The 6,034-nt window shown below is 45.5% G+C and overlaps 1 non-coding gene across 1 annotated transcript; it reads right to left on the reverse strand.

The window, feature by feature from the left end:
• Positions 1 to 3,644: 3,644 nt before the first annotated feature.
• On the reverse strand, positions 3,645 to 3,745 carry LOC144180778 (U6 spliceosomal RNA). The gene has a single exon (XR_013324559.1). It is a non-coding gene; the product is annotated as a U6 spliceosomal RNA (small nuclear RNA).
• Positions 3,746 to 6,034: the final 2,289 nt, after the last annotated feature.

Below are 6,034 nucleotides of genomic sequence, written 5' to 3' on the forward strand. Positions count from 1 at the left end.
AGGAAACCGTGCTCTATCGTTTCTAGCACTCGGAGACGTGGGAGACTGACAGTGTAGTTACCGAGCACAGCAGCGGGTTTACCACCTGCGCTCACGCTGAATGCCACGTAATAGCATCCCGCGATCTATCGTGCCGCAGGTGCGGTGGCCGTGTGCGCCCCAGTGATTTGTCCATTTCGTCCTCGAACAGTTTTCACTCGTGTGAAACACCTGTACCAACCAACCGACTACCATCCGTGGAACGTGCAATTATTTAACGCTCCCGAAAAGTACAGCTCCGGTGATAACCCAAAGTCTGGGTGTGTATCACACCCATCATAAGGCCGTTCTAAACGTCGTGCTGAAGTGAAATAATAAAGAACGTGTTACACGTACAGTTCAACGTATGATTTGCGCAACCTGGCCTTAGTCCCCTGTGGTAGGTGGTGCATAAATCTTCGCTTCCCAACCACCTCCACTGGCTGGATTGGCGCGCACTTTTAAGTGCAGAGCACTTTAGGCGCTCACCTTGTCGTCCTAGGTCGCTCGCTTGACCCAAGTACATAGAGCACCAAAGCGGCGTCCCGGGGTAACGATGTTGTTCACGGCGTATGGCAAAGGCTTCGAAAGCCAAGCGGTTTATATAGTCATAAGCGTTCGAAACTCGTGAAACGCTGGCGCTTGTTATAAATCTTTTCGTTGTTTAGCGCAAAGAAAACTATAGGTACATTTGAGGAAAAATATACGTAATCAACCGGCAGCGCCCGCGTTCCCTTAGTTAAGGACGCCCGTTGGGTTCGTTTTTACGATAGTAAACGCAAAATGTGGCAGTGCAACGCCGGCACGTCCGGGGAGAAAAGCAAAAAAAGAGGACAGAACTCCCGCTGGCGCAGTTTCAGGCAGGGGGCGCGCAAGCACTGAGAAAGCGGGAAATGTGAATTGCATGGGGTGGTCACAGTAAGCTGATAACGGCGGCACACCCCATTATGGCGAATCACTGCTCTGCACATCCGACAGCTTTTACATTGAGTGGAGCAGCTTTAATTTTTCGCGTTAAAAAGGGGAATGACAACTTGTTTTTAATATACTGCACAGTGAAAGTATTCAAAGCCCTGAAACATCCCTGCGGGACGCACTCACTAGCGGATTTGCATAGCCGTCATTTTCTGCCAATACGGATTGATGCCGTCGTGGTCAAAAACAGCTGTTAAGTACGTAATGCTAAGCATTTTTCGTGTAAGTGTAAAAAAATGTGGAATATTTTTTTTTGCGATGGCGATGCTTGGAATAATGTGTATTGCTTAGTGCGAGCAGCAAGAATTCTGTGCGTGGGAAAGACACGGCCCCTATATTGTAACGGATGAAGTGGTACACAAGAACTCGTTTTTACAATTTGATGCACACCGTAACCAAGACGGAAGCATTCATGGCCCCATCTTTGGGTACATACCCCTCAACGCACCAACAAGTATTGCGAAAAAGAGGGACCTGGCCAAAATCTTGTTATTGATTATTTTGAATTCTCACCCTAAAGCCCTCCAATACAGGCATTTGCGATGGTGGTGACTGGAAATTGTTGTATCGCTTCACATATATTATATGAACAAAAATAAGAAACATAAACCTGCACTCGCGCACCGTGAACTCCAAAGATAGCATTGCAAAAGGTACCGGTTCACTAGAAGTTCCGGAAGCCCAGAAAAAGCTGTAAAGAGGAAGTATCTCTACGATTTATAAAAAACGTGCGCGTCATTTGGACGACTCTACCGTCCTACCGACATGTATGAGTTTATAATACATCTATTGGTGAAAGGTTCGCCAAATTGTAGAAGCGCTCTATGGCCACTGATCAAAACAGTCATCGTATGTTGGCCCCCATATTTCAGTCATCCCAAAAAAAGGCGGTGATTACCTCGTCATTCCGGCTTCATCTTTGTGTCTTCTGTATTAATACCACACCATTTTTCTGTTAATAAAACGTACAGCTTGCAAAAAACGCCGCCATCAGCACCTTGATTGCGCTTCCGGATTCACTGTAAAGCAAAAGGGTATTCTAGTCCTTAAGAAGCTGACGTATTTGGCGAGTCTCCATTCTGCTTGGGTAGCGGGACGAGAAGGTCTGCACTTGCTTTTCGGAATTGTCTGGCTCAGTAGCAATCAGTGAGTGCAGTGCACTTTTACTGCGAATGAAACGTCGTAATACAATTTAGTGGGGTGAGAAAACAGTAGCTTCCGCTTGCCTGAGGCGTCGTGGTGTTGCTCTTTTATGCCTGCGCGCAGAGCAAACACGCTAAGCACACAACGTTCGCGAAGACACAGCAAGGGGTGTTTCCCTGCGAAGCACTGCCTTCCTGTTTTTCTGTTCAATTCTCGTCGGGTGGTTGAGATATTTTTCCCTTTGTTACCAACTTTGTGTAAATGTTTGTTTTGTTTTGTGTTCTGACATGCACTTGTAGGAAGCAAAAAGACAAAATCTGTTTAACTAAAGTAGCTTTTATTTCCAAATCTACTCGTTGCTAAGAGGATGTATTTGCTGGGAATAATTTATTCGCTTCCAATCCAATACCCTACTTGTAAATCCATTTGCGAGGTATTGTCTAAGAAAATATATGGCTGCTCTTATTACAACCAGGTCTGTTCCTGTGCCCGGTTATATGAGTTGTAAAGCAGGAGCTACTGAATGGCTTTATTATGCACGCCGTCCTTGTAGTACCAGAAAAATAGGTACGCTGTCAAATAATGCAACGTGCTTGTGCCATGCATGGTATATTTGAAAGACACCGTTCTCACATCTACCGAAAACACCCTTGACTCGGACAGAACGCTGGCGCTGTGTTCAAGTCTCGGGCAGCTTGTGATTTGAATTACGTTTCCGCGCCGTTAAAGTTTCCGTCGTAATTCCGAGTGCTTTTGTCCTAAAATGTAATTATTTCCTCCCATTTTCAGATATAATTTTCGCCGAAAGCAGGAGATTATGTCCCCTATGTCTTTCTTGGTGTCCTTTCGACTTGCGTTTCTGAATCTGGGCATTCCAACCGATGTACAGATTTTTCTCAATTTCTTTTTCTAAAAAAAATCAACCAAACGCCACACAAAAAATAGCGGACATCTTTCCCTACGCCTTCTACGGCGTTTTACACTACGGGTGCTTTTTGATGTGTTAATTCTACAGACCGCTCTTTCCGATATTTGTTCTCGGTTCTGGTAGTCTTGGTGCAACGGTAGCATTAGTAAGTTATTAGACAGTTATAGGGTCGTCACTTGTAGAGTTGGCCCAAGTCGTAGTCCTTTGGTTCAAAAAATGTAACCTTCACTCCAACTTGTCCGAGCGGCACTGGTGACCACCCGTAAGCGGGGGAAGCAATTACCTTGACACATACTAAGAAAGTCGAGGAGAGCGCTGCCTCCACTGCAGCATAATTGTAATGGAACCTGACTCGTACACGGAAGGTTGTGGCTTCAGTTTCCACTAAGACAGGACGACTTTCTCTCTTTTCTTTCTTAACTTACAAATATAGGCGTACTTCACAGAGAAAAAATGATGGAGTCCATCCTCGGTACCCTCTCTGCATTTTCGACTGCTGTCCTTTCTTTGTGTATATATATTTTCTAATTGTGGTCGAAAAAGTATGATCGGATTTTGTTGCCAATAAATTTACAAAAAAAAAGAATTCTTACACTTCGCGATTCATAGTGTCATCCTTGCTTAGAGACTATGATAATCTTATCAGAATCGTTCCAATTTTAGATGCAAAGCATCTCTTGCTATTGCTCTTTCGTCCATCGTCCGTCCGTCGTCCGTCCGCAACTCTCCCCCTCTCCCCACCAGCTGTGCGATACCACGCGCGCTTCTCCTCTCCCTCTCTCCACGCCAGCTTTGCGATAGCGCGCGCCCTACTCATCACCACAGCTGCACGATAAGGGCGCATGCACGTTTCCTCTCTCATCTTCTCCTCTCCACTCCGTGTGCTCTATATAATAAACCTCCTCCGTGCGCCGCTCCCTCAGTTGCTGCTTTGGTTGAGTCACGCTGCACCGTCCGATGAGCGGAATGGACGCAGACAATTCTGTCATTTTTCGTTATTTGGATGCCCAATCTCGTGAACGTCTCGGAACCTCCGAGATGCTTCTCATCAACTCAGGGTTCCCTCACAGGAAGGTGGTGTCATTTTTTGTGTATGTACATTTTTGCAACAGCAAATTTCTTAGCATATATAGATACAGAGGTGCACAAGAGATTACAGAGGCTTCACAGATGAAAAGAACATGGCTGTACGTATGCAGAAAAGTACACGCATTCAAGAATCATGGGAGCCAAGAGTCACCATATTTTGCGGGGAAGTGCGAACCAGTCGAAGGATAATACTGAAAAAGGCGGAGAGCACTAGGGAAATTTATTCTAGGGTGGTTGACAAAGGGGAGACGGTGTCTTTATGGTTAGCTTAAAGGTAACGGGGTGGGAGCTTACGGTTGGGGAAGTTGGCTCTGAAGAAAAGTTGTTGCTTGGAAGAACTGGGCATAGTGCTTTCCCGCTTCCAGCCTTTAAATAGAGTCCCACCTCCTCGGTTGTTTCAACGTTCGCACCAAAAAATCCCAGTGGAACGGAATAGAAGAAATTATAAAACACATAATAAGTTTGTTAAGTGCACCCTAACATTCAAGTTGAAAGTTCGAAAGTTACGGGATCGGACTTTAATTGGTGGTGGATTAGTCCTGTTGCTATTCCTTACCTAAACATGACCCTGTGACGCCGTTACATATGGTGAAACCACGCTAATCTACCTGCTTCCTATGTTCTGCAGGTTATTTCTTTGAAGTGTGCGCTGAAAATAGTTTGTGGTTATCTTGTTGATGGCCAATATTCTGCTTCCATTGCCCGTTTAAACGATGCAGGGTTGCCTAAAGTGGGCCTTCTCCGGACGATGGTTGTTTGCGGAGCTAGTGCCTTTAAAATGGTCCTTTATGTTTCCAATTGATGGACATTTTCCTATCTACGAGAAATGGTTTTCAGCATATTGGACTGGGTGATTGTAGTGAGTTCCAGAAATGTAAAAAAATAAAAGAAAACCCCAGCGCACCGTTTCCCCGCATTGTAATGAATAATGTACTGGCACCATCAGCGTCCTGAACAGCAGTGCGGCGACAAGACCGAGCAGGAAAGGGAAGACGACGAGGGGGACAGGAAGCCCTCGGTGGAGTAGGTACGCTTTTTCTTCATCCGAATTTTTGTTGCTTCTAAATTATAGTTTCGTAACGCGGGAAAATTAGGCCCAGAAAGATCTTGATCCTGCCTGATCTCGCAATTGGGTATGCGCCAAAACCACGACCAGATTCATATATAGCGACCTGCCTATGCGCGCCTATTACGCCGCAGAATTAGTTATTGCTTGTTTTGTTTAGTTCTTTCCGACACCACTGCACCGGCTGGCGCTGCATTTAATACCTTACTTCTCCGCTTTATACGGGTTTGCGCGGCCTGCCATCGTTATTATTTTGTCCTTGTCTTGCTGCGTTGTGGTCAGTCTTTTCCGATTAAGAGTTTTTGACGCGTTTTTAAAAACAAAACACAGGTAAATGTTTTTTTATGGGAAATTGTTTCTTGAGTGAAAGCAACGCACCCGGTCGGCGTACACAGAACGCGCAACCACCAGGATATCGTCCGAAAAAAAAAGTTTACAGCTGCTAACCCTTCGCTAACACGTTCCCTGGCGTTCCATGAGTTGGATAGAGCCCGTACATCCCAAAGAACAAAACACAAACATATTCAGTGCGTTTTGTTCGATTGCTTCGAGGAGAAAAACCGAACACGAAGAAGCACTTTGGGCGCACTGTTTCATATAGTGAATCAAAAGAAGAAAGCAGGTCAAAACACTTTGCACAAGGGTGGGGGGGGGGGGGCGTCGATTCCCGTTGGCTTACGAAGCATAGCAAGAGTATAACAAAAAAAAAAGGAGCGTGCTTAAGCAATATCCCGCGCAGTCTTGGTTGGCCTTCAGCTTCTGTCGAGAGCAGCAGCATGAATAGTCATTCTCGAAAAAGTGTCTGCAGTGAGTGT

The sequence above is a fragment of the Haemaphysalis longicornis genome, unplaced genomic scaffold, assembly GCF_048455015.1.
Source record: "Haemaphysalis longicornis isolate Haplotype H1 unplaced genomic scaffold, Haemaphysalis longicornis Haplotype H1 scaffold_4, whole genome shotgun sequence".
Taxonomy (NCBI): Eukaryota; Metazoa; Arthropoda; class Arachnida; order Ixodida; family Ixodidae; genus Haemaphysalis; species Haemaphysalis longicornis.